At 35.1% G+C, this 17,766-nt stretch overlaps 1 protein-coding gene and 1 long non-coding RNA gene across 3 annotated transcripts in view; one reads left to right on the forward strand and one right to left on the reverse strand.

Moving 5' to 3' along the window:
• Window positions 1-16,251, reverse strand: part of LOC150088399 (uncharacterized) — a 236,565-nt gene extending 220,314 nt beyond the window's left edge. For both annotated transcript variants that reach the window (XM_090369489.1, XM_090369488.1), the window contains exon 1: window positions 15,984-16,251. The gene's annotated coding sequence lies outside the window, so the exon portion shown is untranslated. The remainder of the gene's footprint in view (window positions 1-15,983) is intronic.
• The window catches only part of LOC150088400 (uncharacterized), a 160,901-nt gene continuing 158,580 nt past the window's right edge, over window positions 15,446-17,766 (forward strand). Inside the window, exon 1 of the long non-coding RNA XR_016546734.1 lies at window positions 15,446-15,588. This is a non-coding gene — a long non-coding RNA (uncharacterized LOC150088400). The remainder of the gene's footprint in view (window positions 15,589-17,766) is intronic.

Genomic DNA, 17,766 nt, shown 5'->3' on the forward strand with positions numbered 1-17,766 from the left:
AAAGGTTGCGATTTAGAATAATGAAAAATTGTTTTAAAATGTTTGCTTTGATTCACCTATGCGGGTTGATGTTGTGCATGAGAGTATGCAAGAGGAAGAAGGGGTACAGTCTGGTACACTTGTATTAACAGAACGAATTGAAGCCCCTGTGTTCCGTGAAGGGAAAGATTTTTAACTCATTTCCATTATCATAATATTATTCAAAAAAAGGACATAAGCCCTTATAGCTATGACATCAGCCAACAGTACATGTGTTACTATTCTCAAGATTATTTTGAGTTCGTCGTTGGTAAGGTAAGATTTGCAACTGAGTAACTAAGGCAGAATCAAAATACACAAATTTTAATCAGAAAGCATTTATCAGATTTTGCAGTTATAAATATATTAATGTTGTGTCATGCTCAAGAGTACATTTGTTAATACTCGTACATTTGTTACTCGTCTTGGTACTGCAGCTGACTCCTTCAAAATCAAAATGAAACTTAAATCAAGTTCCTATTTAAACCTTTCCATACCGCACGCCGACTTACGTTTAAATTTGAAACTTATTGATTGAATTTATTGATCTCAAGCCGAGGTGTATAGTTGTTGTTGTTATTTGGTTTTTTAGAAGCATTAGCAACTAAGGCCATATTGCTCCGGGGATATGCGGTGGTCATTTCCTGACCTTTCCACATCCTCCATATTTGGTGGCTCACGGGCTCGAACCCCGGTCTAATCAAGAAGCGTGTGCTACGCACTGCTGCTCCTGCCCACCTGGCTACGGAGGCACCGAGGTGTATAGTATAGTATCTTCCCCTATTTTTTTCATCCCGCTAACAGACAAATCCATCTTATGTCACATGCAATTATAGGCTGGATATCTTGGTTCTTTTATTGCCTGAGTTGCCTTGGTGATAATCTAAACAACCCAACCTGAGAGTCCGACTGTTTGTTTGTTGTTGTTATTTGGTTTTTAGGAGCATTAGCAACTAAGGCCATATTGCTCCGGGATATGGGATGGTCATTCCCTTACCTTTCCGCATCCTCCGTATTTGGTGGTGACGGGCTCGAACCACGGTCTAATCAAGAAGCATGTGTTACGCGAAAGTCCGACTCAAATATTAAGATTGGACAGTTGGTGTTAATTAAAAAGCAGACTCCAATTTGGAATTAACTTACCTTTATTTTTCTCCCTTTGTCATAAAGTAAGTGTACGTATATTCCGTTTTAGATATAATTTTCTTTTCAAACGTTTGAAAACTGTCACTTCTCCATAACAGGAGAAAGCAGTTACTGTATAGTTTTCTTCAGCAGTAGTACCATTGAAACTATATATCAGAATAATTTTTCTTTCTCACGAGAATGATATTAAAACAAAGATTAGACCTCACTCGGACAATTTTACACTTCTGGAATACAAACAAACCATTTGTCATAATAGCGCTCTACAATAAACACAAAATGATTTTATAGTTTTCATTTTAATTTGATAAGATAAAGTTTTCATTTCATTTGCTGTAATTGCTCTCTTAATCAAAATGTCTCAAAAGCGTAAAAGGCGGCCCTTTTTTCACGAAGTTTTGCATTTTATTTCTCCCCTCCTGTTTTTCCCCGTTATTCTTGTTAGATTATCATAATTATACTTCTATGTAATTAAATATTTAACATTACAGAAATCATTTAATTTGAAATGAATGGATGAAAAGTCTTAAGAATTAAAATATCAATTAGAGTAAAGGAATTGCACCAATTATCAAATTGATAAAGCTTAGTCGGTCCATTTTTTTCAGATAAGCGAACGCTGTTATCAATTGGGTCATAAAATGAAACTAAGAATATAGTATTGCAGGAATACACTAATTCTAAGTTAAACAGATATCAGCGTTTGATTTTGCCTTTTTCATAAAACGCAAAGAAAGCTAAGAAAGACAAAAATATTTTTGCACGCCATTAATCTCTTAAATTGGGAAAGTTGCTGGTGTTTCACAGTACATATAAGCAGCACTATCCCTGAAAAAAAAAAAAAAAAAACCATAATGCAACTTATTTGTAATGTAGAGCCTCCAGTTCGGTGATTCGTACAACACCCGGCAACCTAGTGAGTTGAATCCATATAGATTAGAGCACGAAAAGGTGTACAAAGCAGACAGAAAATTTATGGTATTAAAAACCTCATGCGTGTTCTTAGTAACTACTTAGATCACAGCACAATGCGTGCACTTTTTTGATAAATAATGGAGGGGAAAGCAAACAAAGTTGTTACTTATATTTATATGGAGCACAACGAATGTGCAGAGGTGGAAGAATGACACTTGACTTGTCTTCTGTTGGTTGACTTCAGTTATGGTAGGGGTATTGCTTCAGGGATATTTTAAAAATAGCTTAAATTTTTCCTCTATCGTTACGTGGTTCGAAGAACCTGTCACTTCTTCAATAGGTTTTGTTAATTAGATATAATGTGATAAAGATTAATTTATTAATATTTTGTCGTTTTAGATTTGGTCCTTTTTTTTTCTTCTCGTCATTCTGTTGCGTCGTTTTATCATATATCTTTCCTCCCCTCTCACCTGAGATGCGCGCTTCCTTCATTTATCGATATCCACCTGTAATCCCTATTTGGAAAGCCAACCGGATCATATCTTGAAAATTGCGAAGCGCTCTTTCTTCAAATATTTGCTTCTGACCCATTACGCCTTCCAGAGTATGGGAAAATATTTGCTAGAACGTGCAGTGAGATGAAGAAGGGCTGGTAATGCCTACTGTTTGTATCTCGTGCAGCGTTGTGGAATGATTAAACTTGCCCGCTTTTTAATGTGTACTCGCTTAGTAATCGATAAGGAAACGTTTCGCGGCAAGCTGCAACTCTCGTATGACATTGACCTAGTTGCAGTTACTAGAAACCCTCAATACACAGCAAGCTAACGTTATGGCCCGCGTCTGGCTCTCACTCACATCGTCACACGTAGTGGACGCATACACGAGATAGTTTCCCAACTAGAAATAAACCCTGCAGAGAAAGGGTGCTATTTCACAGTACAACAGATCAAGAGCCTTGGAATTTATACTCAAAAATTCCAAAACAGGCTAAGTATAAATTGATGTCTAACAATTTCTGGATATATGACTGTGTTCAGCTTACAGATAGAAATGCAGTAGGACTCATGGCTGCCAAAAACATTCATTCTTAAAAGCACAAGAAAAGCGTCAAAAATTGTAAGGTCTAACTTTAAATAGTGGTTATAAAATCCTAGGCTTGAATTAAAGGTACGTGCTTAGTATTAGAAAAACATGAATTAACACACAAACAAAAATAAGTTGTTACTCATATTTTGAAACCAAAGAATTCCTTCGTCTTTTTCATCAAACGAAGAAAGTTCATGGAATTCGTGGGCTGTTTTCAGGTATCGAAAAGTAACCTTCTTAAGGTATGTAATTTCTTAGGTGAGTCGCTGTTTACAGAGAAGTCAATTTGCATGCAGTACTAAACAGGCAATGAAAAATGACCCGGTGGCATAATTTAAACCTCCCGTGTATAGCATCAATAAGAGTGATGCTACTTTAGCACTTATGTCTCTGTAGGTTTTGGTTTCATTAACTTCTACTTTAATGGGCACTTTACTGCAATGCACAATTGCGCAAGATTAGAAGGATGACTGTGAGAAAGTGAGCTCGACTTATACGCCGAATACATGATTGAGCACGAATTTTCAAGCCAAAAAAAAAAAAAAAAAAAATCGACTTTTACGCCGGAATATACGGTATTATCACTTTAATTAGTAATTTTGTGGTTTGAAGCGGTCTGAGTTCGAATCCAGCTAGAGACTGGAGGAATTCTTAAAGTCCTCTTCAGTTGGGACTGTAGTTAACTGGACGGAGTATCCTCTCTCCCAAGTTATTTCGGATTTTTCAGCTCTCACACAACATGCGAGAAGGCCCTCTAACCACACTTATGCAGACAAAATAGACAATTGTACAATACGACCAATGCGCTGTATAAATAATCCGTACATTTGTTAGTACTCTTCTATGATAGAAGAGGTACATCTGCTACAATAGAAGAGGCCGTACGATTAGTTTAGCACTGTTGTTGAAGAGCACGGGGGTGAGCAGAATTTGTAGTTTCGCTGCTGCAGGATAAGCTCGTAAAGTATATCCTCTTATCCTGTACAAGAAAATACTTTAGTTTTAATTAGGTATAATGTTGAAATATTATACAGAGTACTGAGCCTTCTCAAACTGTCTTTGCCATATAGTCCACCCTAAGATTAGATGTGATCGTAGTGGATTTCAGTGAAATCCCAAGTGGTATTTAATTAATAGATACCACTGTTCTGGTTATTTCCAAAAGCTAGATAATACGGGGAAAAGAGCTACTGGATTTTGTGGTGTCTTAGTCTGTACCAGGGAAGTCTCCGGGAAAGAATTAGTTCCTCTTTTCTGCTTATGTTTTTTTGAAGACGATGCAGTTGTATTAGATAATCTCATTCTAATAAAATTTGATAACATATTTTCGAGCTTATTATTCCTGCGTGCGGTGCCATTACAGCCTCTTAACGGATCAGCATCTATTTTGTATATAAGATTGACTGTTTTTTTTTTTTTTTTTTTGAGATAAACATTTCTTCTGGTATTAATGATTAAAGAAGCATGAGTGCAGCTGCTGTTTCAAGTTTGGTTTAAGTCCTGCATTATTCCTAGTGATGGGCATAATCGATTCATTAGATTATGGTTAGTCTTCGTCATCATCTCGGTTAATAACAATAAATCTCTCACTGCAGGCATTATGAATGATTTTTATATCACTGTATTTATTCCTTGTCTTCTAGAGGCTGTTATTAATAATCTTATTCAAATTGACTCTTAATCACACGATTTTATACGAAAAAAATTTTTTTTTTTTTTTTTTTTTAGCGCATGCTGTTCACCCTGTCCGTTTCACATAATACCTCGACTTCCAATGGCGAATTTCGATGAAATTTATATTTGAGTTTCTAGGAAGAAGATTTGTCGGGCCACCCCAAATTTCATTAAAATCGGACTAACAGAAATTTGGCAATTTCATTTTTTACCTTTTAAAATATCGATTTATCTTTATACATAAATGGAAGTGTTTCATACGTTTGATGTTACTGGACAAGAAAATGTCAGGCTGACACAAATTTCCATCGTATGTTCTGTTAAGCTTCTGGAGAAGTTTGTAGGGTTAGTTCGATTCGCCCAGTCCCCCCCCCCCCACCACCGAAGCTTTTACTAGTTTCGGATGTTCCATCATTAAGGAAAAATCAGATCGATACCAGATTTTCAGCCTATGGTGGGTTAGTACCTGGGATCTTCTCTCCAAGTCTATACAAATGTTGTTACTGTACATTTTTGGTGCATCAATAGCCATATTGTGCCATTGTGTACAAGTATGTGTTCGCCGGCCAGTTAGCACGTTGTGTGCTACATAAGTGAAAGGATGTTTCGAACATTATTCTAGAAACGAAAGTCAGATAGACGCTAAATTTTCATCTCGCATCTTTTTCCCTGTGAAAGTTATAGATCCGATTTCCTAGCCCCACTTCCCCTCCCCACAGAAATATTGCGACAGATGTGGAACAGCAGTTCCGATCCTTTTTTAGAATTTTTTTTTTCAGAAAAAGTATTACTTTGTATTACCTTTTGTATCAAATAGCATATCAATTGATTAACCCATGTCTATTGTTGCGTACCTCCTCCCCCTCTCCAAAAAAAGTACACAAATCACCTCAGAGCTACTCGTCACCAATGCTGGATTTTAGTAATCTGGAGGCCCTAGCGCATATATTTTTGGGCAGCCCTAAACCCTGGATCGTTGAAGCAACAGCAACACTGCATCTCTGTAAATTCGTCCTTGCCCGTCCCGTGAACATCACGTGGTGAGGTTTGATAAACACTTCCTGATTGTAATATAAAAGTTTCTAGAGCCCCAGATACGTTATTTGATAATCCTGAAATGTAACGCAATGTAACATACATTACCTAACATGTTTTTTTAGGCGCGTTCTCATATGCTTAAAGCGCATTTTTGTCTACCCATGTCCGTCCGTCAGTCAGCGTATGGCAACTTTGCTCCGAATGGACGGCTTTTGATGAAATTTTATATTTGGGTCTTTTAGAAAGATTTATTGAGGCATTCCAAATTTCATTAAAATTAGACCATGGATTCGGTAATAATTTTTTCCCCCCATAAAATTCCTACTTATCTCTGTATATAAAAGTGAAATATGTTTGATACGTTCGGGAAATCCTCTATCATTCTGCAAGCTAATAGATTGACACCAAGTTGCTTTTACTTCTTCGGAAGGTTTTATGATCGATTCCGATTGGATATCCCCTACCAGTTCCCCCATCTCTATAACAATCTGTATTAGTTTCGGATGAGAAGCATTATGCGAGAGAGAGGAAAAGTCGGATCAGTACCAAAAAAAGAAATTGCATATGTTTGTTTGCATATGTTGGTCCCTTTTGAAGCTTTTAGAACTAATTGTGATTCCATAGTACTCTCAGTTCGATAAACTTGGAATAATAAGTTAATGATTTCTTTAGATTATCCTTTTTGACCAAATTTCATGTCGACTGCTTAATTTCATTCATTCAGCATCTGCGCTCCTCTCAAAAAAAAAAAAAAAAAAAGCAGATATGCAGATCCGACCTCATGGCTACCCATTAGATGAGCATCACACAATGTGCACAATACAGCAGTTTTAACTCCTTTAACATCTGTTATTTGAAAATCGACCGCACCTAAAATGTAAAGAAATGCGTACATTACCGTGTTTCATATTGATTTTAAAAATGGCAGAAAATTTTACAGCGCTCACAGTCGTTAAGAAATGTTTCTAGCTTTCTTTTTTCCATAAAAAGACAGAATTGAAAAATTAAATATCATCAAAAAGAAACCGTAAATGTTTGGAAGATAACAGATTTGGGGAAAACCCGTGTGAAAGGAACTGATGTTGCTGTACATTTTTGTACATATTTTCTGTAGTTTCTAACGCTGTATTAATTGTCGTAAAAATAATTCTTACCTACTTTCAATTTTATTCACTTAAGACTTATCTAATTCATTATAATTCACAACTGTATTTTTTTTTTTTTTTTTAGATATGTTGTTTTTCTTAAACTACCAAAGTTTCACTGTCATTCAAATTTCGAATGGACTTAATGATTTTTAACGAATAAATATTTCGGTCATTTCAATTAGTAATCTCTTGATTACTAATCATTCGATTATGACCGTCATTTGGTAATTGTAGCATTCGTTTCTACGGAGAGTGGGTTTCTATCCATCCCATAGTTAGGTTTGTTTGTTATTTGGTTTTTAGGAGCATTAGCAACTAAGGCCATATTGCTCCTGGGATATGCGGTGGTCATTCCCTGACCTTTCCGTATTTGGCAGTCACGGGCTCGAACCCCGGTCTAATCAAGAAGCGTGTGCTACGCACTGCTGCTCCTGCCCATAGTTAGGTTAGTGTGTGAAATGTGTCAATGTTATGAAGCTTACATTCTGTAATTTCAAGTGAGGTACGTAGGGCTGATCTAGAGATTGTTAGCTGTTGTTTGCAACCTTACTGATCCCGAAAACTTTACTAATTAAACAATTTATCCATTCAAACCATAATAATTATTTTAAAACCACGTTTATTGTTAAAAAAAAAAACTGGATAACCGTTCGATTTCCTTGTTTAATAATATCCATTCATCTATATACTTATTAATATCAGAGTGGACGTTTAGGCTTAGCCTAAACATCACAAAGTTTTATTAGTCTAATTTAGAAGGGTGCTTGCCAGTAATTTCATGCAAAGAAAATACTCATATTCGTGAGGAGAATCAATGCAGAATTTGACATTATAGAAGAATTATCTTGACTTCAGAGCAACTGGGGAGGATATGTTTCTTAAACTTATCGAAACTCGGTGGAAGAAATTTAGCCTGTCCTGCGTGCATCAAGACTGAAATGGAGCACTCTAATTCAAATCCTCCATGCAAGTTCATTGATTTATTTTATTTTTCATTTTTTAAACCTTTCGTAAAATTCTTAACGTTTAATAAAAACCGAACATGGAAGCTTCGGTTTTATATATTTGATTTACTTTTTTTTTTTTTTTTTTTTTTTTCTGCTTTCAGTTTACTTTAAAACCATTTACTTCACTTCTGAAGAATGGCTCGCTTTTACAAAAACTTGCCAACACCTACATATCGAAATGATGAGCACTGGAATGTGTTAATTCTGGATTAAGTATAGGATTTGTCGAGAAGAACTTGAATAATTCGTTTGGAAATTCATTTATACATTACAAAATCAGTAATCTATAAAATGTTTATACCTCCATAAAAAATTAGGGAATGAGAAAAACTGACTCTCCCAAAATGGGGTAGAAAATAAACTACACTACTCCTATTTTGGTTCATTATTGTAATAAGTGATAAATCCAGTTTTTATCATAAAAATTTATCATGAAAACTTTTGACCGATTTTTTGATGATACATAACGCCAGTGCAGGCGGTTAGTGCCGTAACCTATTATATGCTGTCGGGCGTTTTGAATAGTCTGCATGTTTAGGCGTTTTGGTCTTTGGAGTAAAGAGGTATGATAAAATGATTGGAATCACTAACATAGTCCAACTCACGGTTGCTGAATCCAGAGTAACAATAATAGAGAAACCTTACTAACTGCAGCGTAAGAAAAGTAAACGTTGAGAGTAGAAAAGTTCCTCTTCTTTGATGTGCATTCTTCACAGAGGGTTGAGATCGTAGTGCAAGCACTCAGACTGTCCTAGGGAATTTGAACAGGTTTCTATTGCGCTGGTTTCCGCACCTGTATCGTATAGTTCTTGTGTTCCAGTTTACATCTTATGTGCGGGTGGAAAAAATCCTGGAATAATTTACGGGACAAACCAACTTTTTATCACCTGATGTCAACTAATTAAACTCCAGTTTTAATCGGCCTTTAACACGCTCTCTGTACGACTGACATTAATAATTATTAATTAAACAATAACACGGGGGTATTAAATAGACGCTTTTAATTATTAATTAAAAGCTTAAACATTTATCTTTTTAATTTTTAATTAAAAAATAAATATTTAGCTTTTTTACTGAATTGAAAACGATGATCTATTAATTATAATTTAAGTGCTAAACAATTAAAAATATCGAAGGAAAATAAATTAGAGAAACTAATAATAATAATAAAGTTTTTATTGTATTTTTCAGAATTTCCAGACCCACTGACTCCCCTCCTTCCTTTCTCCAAATTGAAATACACTTTTGACAGACACAACATGAACACAAAATCAAAGCATTACAGCAGTGGTTTTCGACCTTTTTTAACCCCTAAGTAATGTATTTTATTTTGTGGCACCCTACTCAATTTTCTGCCTGTTAGATCTGATTCTCTGTGCGTGTATACCTATATATAATATTTAAAAAATATGTTATATGGTAGTTATTACAATAATATAACTATGAACAAAATTACAATTCAAAATACAAATTATATATATAAATAATTTTATTCTTTATATAGAGGTACTAAATGAACATCAAGTATAGATCACCACAAAATTAAAAAAGATACCATACACCTTTTTATAATGAAATAAATATTGTATATAATTTTTTTTAAAAAAAAAGTTTAAGTAACTTAAACCCAAATTACGTAGTACCCCTGGAATGCTGTTGCGGCACCCCCGGTTGAAAACCATTGCATTATGGCAAGGTTAGACACTTGTTGCTGGCGTCCTTTAAACCAAACAAAAATTTAATGTCTCGTAATTCGTACTATATTTAGATGAAAACAGAAAATACACTATAACCAGTTAAAGAATTTTGGTGGGGAAAGGTACACGAAAGGATTTGATTTTATTTCCAGAATTAAAAAAATAAGAGAAATTTAAAAAAGTGTCACCTGTCAGACTCCATGATGGTTAAAGTTATACCCCACATTTACCGGCACACTTTCTCCAATATCTTTTAATAAAGTCAAATTTTCACAGCTATTTTACTACCAAATTAAGATATGAGTAATTATTGTTGATTAATAAAAGATAACAGAAAGTACCAAGAAAAGAGAAAATTCAGTACCACGAACGTCTTGAGAATAATCTGTAATTCTTTAAGAAATTAAAAGACAGATTACACTTTATTAAAGTCTAAATGCTCATTCACCAATTTTCAGTTCTTGATATACCTGAGCACCATGTCGCTAAAAGAATATTTAAAAAAGAAAACAGTTATTTAAAAAAAATTACAATGCTTCTAAAATGTACAGTGCCCGAATTTCAGTTCCGCCTAGTTATTAGCAACATCTTTCGCTAGAATGCATTACTCAATAAAACCACTTGATGGACAGTAGTAGACAAATGTAGACGTTCCTTTAGGGGAGGTCTGAGTTTGCCTTGTCTGTGATGTTTGTGATCCAGTTAGTTCGCAGAATGCCATGGTTGGTTATAAAAGTGAAAATACGGTTCCAGAATGAATCAGTAAATTTCCTCCCCCATGATATTTTTTTATATCTCTCATTTATATCACTTCACTCAGTTTTTCTGTCAAAAGAATCAAGGAATGGTGGGGGGGGGGGAGAAGAGGAAGAATCCATTACGTACTGGATCAACTGCTGTTGTCGTGCCTATTATATCATGATTTACAGTGTCAGTTATTTCCACAAACGCATCAATTCCTTAATTTTGTATTTACAAATTAACTAAATATTAAATATCGTTATGATTAAACCATAATTAATTAAATTCTAGTCAATATCATAAACTGGATTCCTGGCTGAGGCTTTTTGAGTTATATGATTTACCTTTGTAGATGCAAAACCAGTGGCTAATATCGAGAACAAACTTATTCAAGAATGTTTTTATAGAGTATAATAGATTAAAGTGGTGTATATAAAGTTTATAAAAATCTAAACTCATATAATTTAGTGGTCTATGGGATTTTGATGTATACTTTATTGTGTAGCTGCGTGAAACAGGGCGAGAAAAAATTTCTTAACTTATCTGAAAAGTGGCGGTCTCAGGATTTTCTGAAGGGGATCAGAGGGACGAAAGCAGTGTGTCGGATCATTATTATCGTAAGATGGGGGATTATAGTCCCTGTCTAATTAAATCTAATATATAGGCAATTTATTAAAAACCTGTCTTTTGAACTTTTCGCTATTATATTCCATGGGAAATTGTATAGCCTTTCAACAGTGCCATATACTACTGCTCATGTGCGAAGAAAGTTTTCACTGGTCAGCCAGTATACCTACGAAACTCTGGCCTTGCAACTTGTTGGTGGACTGCAAAGACTAACCGACTATATGCGTCGCAGAATGAACGGGGTTAGCCAATGCAACCACTGGTGTCCAAACGAATACGAAGTATGGTGATGACAGAGCCGGCTTTGTCCCCTGTAAGTATCTCGCACTCAAGAATCCTTACGGTGCGTCCTTACTCACACTTACGCGTGGCCTATTGCAGAATCCAGAAGTAATTGCTCCTATTCCGTAACAAGAAGACAACAGCATTACAACAGCACCTATCTTTGGTCTCAGATTGTGTGGTGGAAACCCAGGGCAGTATCAGTGTATAAGATAATCGGGCGGATAAAGCAACGTGAGACCACTGTGTTTATCGTTGATACCATCTTCGCCATGGTCTGCTACTTCGTCTGTGTTTTGAAAAAGGAACTCTCCCGAAAGCCGTTCCAACAGTCTCATTCGTGTAGCGCGCTTCTTCATTTGTAGGCGCAAATAGAAAACGATTACAGTTGTGCTCGTCACCAAGTGGGTGTATGCTTGACACGAGATCAGCATATCGGCAATGAAATTTAGGATAGTTTGACGCTAAAGCATGATAAAAAAAAATAATAATAAAAATAAAATAAATAATAAAACTGCCTATTTCACCAACATAACTTGGAAGTTATGAATGAATTCGGCAGATTTCTCTACCCCACGGAGGAACCGAGAAAACATATTTGTATCAATTCTGAAAATGAATGAAAAAATAAAAACCACTTTCTCATCAACGTTTTAACATAGTACTGTATATTAGTCAACTGTACCAGAGACTGTATGAGAAAATAATGTGCTAGTTTTCGATATCCATGCTTAAAACAGAATGAACAAAGTACACTCAGCATAAGGAGAGATAATAAATGGTGATGTGCAAATGCTTGCATTTATGACAAAAATTTTAAAAGTTGTGGGCTATTCTTAGGGAAATTACCATTTAAGTTAACTTTATGAACATATATGAAGAATCTTTTTTATGTGATCTTTAAATTACTTATATAAAGTGACAGCTGTAAACTGCAACTAACCGCCTTCGTAAATGTGGATGGTAATCATTAATGAGCCACTTTAAATCAACAATTTAGATGAATTTGGCTATTTTAGCCCTGAAAACGTAGTATTCTTTCCTAATGTTTATTTATATCAGAGTTCAAGGTTTAATGTTACGTTTCTTATACCAAGACATTTGAGTATCTACAAAAGTGTGAATCCCTGTAAATGAGAGCGAGAGATGGGAGCTGAACCACAAATTAAACATATTTACAAAGTCTGGATAACTTCAAAGTTAATAAATGGTCAGAAACTGTACACTTAAGGAAATAACTGCCCAGCTAATTTTCCTAAAAGTGTGAGAACGTCAACAGTAGTTTCCTTAAATATTAATTTACAGATTATAGCTGTTAGCGTTTGTCTACTTTCGTAACCCAAACCCTAGTTTTATTGAAATGAGAGAGAGAGAGAGAGGAATGTATGGAAGTGATGCAGAAAGATGATAATCATATTTTTTTCTAGAAATCGAATGCCAGAGTTTCCTGGAGTTTGATAATGCCACCCAGCTAAATATCCCATTTGTCCAATTAACCTAACAAAAGTATGGAACAGACATTTTGCCGCCTAAGGCTAGATACCAATACGTGCCCCAGTCTAAACACGAACTATAAATTGTTAAACCAATAATTCTAGTTTAACTCTAAAATGAAAAAAATAATGAAAAAATATCTTAAAATAGTACAATAACAGTAAAATAAAATAACATATTATTTCTTAAAATATTATGTAAAATTAGAAAAGTTCTTAAATACCTTAAAACAGACGCGTTACTTATTCGACTTATTAAGAAAAATGATTATGCTGATAAATTCTTATGAATTTATAACGTTCGGACACTCACTGTAAATGATACCCTGGGAAATAAAACATCTACAGTACTTTTTTTTTTTTTGAGCCGTTTTTAGGACAGTTTGTTTATAAAGGAAAACCGGCTCATCCCCAGGAGAAAAGCTCGCGACCTTGTCTAATACAGTATCTGAGTGAGAAAAGTTCCAGAAAAAAATTTGCCTAAAGGCTGAAATGGAATCGAAACCAAATTTGTACTAATTAGACAAGCACTTTCCTGCTGAAGCGATCAAGACCTAGTTTTTATTTATTATATTTTTTTGTTGACTAACTCGGCTAGAAAAAGTACTTAAACTGAACGGTAGTGAAAATAAGCTTGTCTACGAGAATGGTGTTGTTTTTATAATTAAAGATGTTTCATTTACCTGGAATAAGAGTGACAACACATTTCAATCTACAGTCATGTAAAATACCAGCGCGTCAGAAAAATTGTGCATATCCTATAAATTTTTATCTTACATGGAAATGGTCCGCTTAATTTGATTCATAAAGATGAAAGCAGTTAAGAATTTCTATGTGCAGTATTTAAGTTTATTAATATTTTAACTTCATAAAGAAATTAAATTAAAAATAAATTAGATATAATATCAAAAATATTTAAAATTGAAATGTTGGAGAAGAAATTAAATAGTTTATAAAGGTAACTTTAGCTGATTTAGATAATTCAGTGAATGTTTATTGATTGCACTCGGCGAAGCATATCCAAATTTGAGATTAGATTAGACTGGAGTTCCAGCCCGTGACCACCAAATACGGAGGATGCGGAAAGGTCAGGGAATGACCACCGCATATCCCCGTAGTAATATGGCCTTAGTTGCTAATGCTCCTAAAAACCAAATAACAAACAACAACCAAATTTGAAGCTTAAGTAGCTCTGAGAGTTTTTGCAAAATCATGACATTACACAATTCCATAATTTTACAAGAAAATACACACGATTACAAAAAACAGCATGCCTCAGTATGTGTGTAATTTTTGGCATTTAAATACAAAAGTGGCGGCCATTCTCGTTTTCTTAATGTGATGTATCAGCAAGTTCGAACCTGTTTCTATACTCGTATTTCTAAGAATGAGATTTTAATCTGTAGTAACAACGCCTTCCACAACAGCCTACTTGTAATGAATGATATCCAGTGTGCGTGCATGTGTGTGTATGTATAGGTGGTGTTGGGAGATAGGAGAATGCTGTGCTACTTGGTCGTTCCGGGCTTAAGTTTTACCGCGCGTATCTCTATTTAACAGCGTAAAGTAATTTTCATTTATTTTATTTTATTACTTAATATATATATATATATTTTATTGCTACTTGTAGACGTGGTTGCTATGATTGCATTGCTTTTGGCAGCATCGTTTTCTTCGTATCATTTGGCACGTGCTCTTTGTATGCCGAAGGGGAGGTGGGTTACGTCACTCATTATACTGTGACATCCAGAGGTTATAAAACAGCTTGTACTAGCTTAACATCCCCCCACCTCCGTTTTTTTTGTGTCTGTGTTTGGGTTTGTAAGTAGCTAAAGAGTTAGTGACCGAAGAGATTAGTGCGCTTTTCACTTCCATGTTTAGAGAATGTCTGTCTACATTCTAGTAGTATTTTATTATAAGTTTACCGTGCATTCTGTGTCGACCTTGGTGTCTTGGAGCAGGGAGACACATTTTGGATTCACTAACAGACATCCAAATGATGGGGGCGCACGACACCCAGACTTTCAGAGCCGTAGATGGTGTGCCGCTGGCCCACGCGCCAAGGCGGAGAGGTAAAAATAGTCGGCCAGGATGACGCCTAAGAGTGGCGTAGCTCTCTTTTGCATCACTGCAAGAACTTGTAGAGTACAGAGTAAAGCTAGTTACCTCCCCTTGGTTCTCCTGTGATTCACTAGAGTTTTTCATTCTTTATGTGTAACTACTACATTGAAAGCACATTGACATCACCTTCGACTGACACAAACCCATCGTAGAATATCTCTCGAACTGCGATCTACATTTAGTTATTTCAAAACTGGTATTTTTTTTTATTTAATAAATATTCTTTCGTTTTCTAAAGAATGATTTACAGGATTTTTTTTTTTTTTTTTTTTTTTGTGTGTGTGAAAATTTTATACGGCTAGTATCTATTGTTCGCCTTTAATCAAAATATAATATGCTTAATTATTATTAATCTACCGAGCAGTTATTCTTATACATATTTTATATTTCGCATAATCCTTCCTATCGAATATTAGACTAATTACACATTTCATAAGGACTTAGCTGCTTGAAGAAAGCTAGTGTTACACGATCCGCTTAAGAAAGTATAAACGAAGCGGGCCAGCGTATTTTAAGATTGCTTCACGGAGTCGTCCGTCTGACTAAGCAGATGAGATCCATCAGCCGGAAGACGTGCCATCGTCGCCATCAGACAGTAAGTCGTTTAGTATAACTCGCTAGATTTTTGTTTTGTTAATTACACAAACAAGATAAGTAATAGAAAAAGGAGAGAATTATACCGATCATAAAATTCAGATTGAAAAGTTCGTTAAACAATTTATTCTATTCATTTGGAGCACCTATTACAAATAGACATGTGCACAGTCCTGCTGAGCCGTAATATTTAATCCTCTGCATTAAATTGGCAAGTTTCAGTGCACAGTGTATATATATAAATACATTGATTTTCGTTAAGAAAGTAGTTATCATCTTAAGCAAATTCCTGCCTACGTAGTAAACATGTTATCCTAGTAAATAAATCTCCATCATAACCATCTACCTCTCTTTACCTGAACTAATTAATTGATCATCCACAAGCTCGCTCCTTACCTGACACGCTCAAGGGTCGTGAGAGAGAAGACAGAGGCACCTGATACAGCGTATATACAGGTGAGGTGTACCGAGCTCCACGTGTAGGAACTGAAGGAAATCAGTTCGTCCCGTTTTCGGTAATACTCCCAAGTTCTAAATGTTTTCGAACATCCACTAATCAACCAGAGCAATGTTCACGTGCTGCCATAGCAACAGAGAAGCAAAAAAGAAATATCTTCAGTTGTTAGCTTCCAGAACACCCCTCATAGCAACAGACTCAGCATCCATGGGTAAGCATTTACCTCCCGCTCGCAGCCGACGGCGCCGTACAACTGAGCAGGCTCATGAACGAGGCTGCGTGTCAGGTGCAGAGCAATGGGGGCGAGGCTCGCGCTTTCCGACCCGCACTTGAGCCAGTAGGCAACTCGTTACCGACTCCATTTCGGACTTCTTGTAATTGGCCAATTCTTTTTAAAGATTACTGAAACAGACAGAGCTATACGAACGAAAACACACACACACACACACAAATAAGACTACTTCAAGGAAAACAAGATAGCTGAAGAGACAGGTTAAAAAAGTAACCTGGCTACCTGTGTGAGGGAAAGGAACTTCTGTTCCGCTATAATTCTATCGCCATAGAACAAATTTTACACAGTCAAGTGGTAGAAGAACAGGTGAAAAAAAAAAAAAAAAAAGGAAACTGTCTCACGTAATTGTTATGCTCCGTTGCTTTGCTGCGATATTATCAGGTTGTAGTTTATTTCCATTAGTTTTGAAAGAGAAATTTTTTTTCTTCCTCCCTCTCCACCCATAATTCATTCATTTTTAATTTCTTTTTATTTTTTTTTTAAATTTTTAATCTGTAGAAGGAAAGTAAGTATTTAAGATCATCATTGCAAAATTAGCACATGATGGAATAAAATAAACAAATTATTTTTCGTTATTATTATAATAATAATAATTAGGGAAACACGAGCTGGAGAATAAGATACTTCTCGTTATTCGTGCCTCCAAATAAGTTTGCAAGAAATATAATTACTACAAACTAAGAATTTTGGATTTATTAATATTTGGCTTCATTGTTACTATTTTGTTATAAATGCATCGTTGATAAGTTTAACCTATTCTGATGATTTTAAGTGTATGCTGTCTTTATTGAGGAATAAATTTTAATGCATTTTCTTAAGTTGTGTTTTGATTCATACTTAGCGTGAGAATCCCTACCGGAAATATTTTAATAAAGTGTGTTGTTCCCTAAACAGCACACTTTATTAAAATTCATGCAGCTAATTTTGTGTGTCCTTTCGCTTTTCTAGGTTAAGTACAGTGCACCACTCATACTAATTGGGGGATCTGAGAGCGATTACAGTAAATGTAATATCAAAAACTCTTGTGCGTGTTAACAACAAGAAATATTATGTATATGAAATATATATACAGTGGCGGACAAAAAAAACTGCATCACTTGTGAATTTTGCAAATGTGTTTTGCGCTGTATTGTGGGTTGCAGAAATGTTCGAAATTCTTTTGTTAGATTTAATATATATATCTGTGAATGAAATCCAATAAATCTGATATACCTAATTGCCATAAATATCTTCCCAAAGGGTAAAATGCGTAATTAATGTAAATATGAGAAATCAGGCAAATGGCAATCATGACAACCAAACATACATTTTCTTGCATTTACGTGTACAACCTGAAATGGCAAGTTAACGTAATAGTATTATGTACTGTAAATCAGAAAAATAAGTTCTCAATATTTTATACATTTTTATACATCCTCGAGCTGCAATTA

The sequence above is a fragment of the Mastigoproctus giganteus genome, chromosome 3 (assembly GCF_048544385.1).
Source record: "Mastigoproctus giganteus isolate SK-2022 chromosome 3, ASM4854438v1, whole genome shotgun sequence".
NCBI lineage: Eukaryota > Metazoa > Arthropoda > Arachnida > Uropygi > Thelyphonidae > Mastigoproctus > Mastigoproctus giganteus.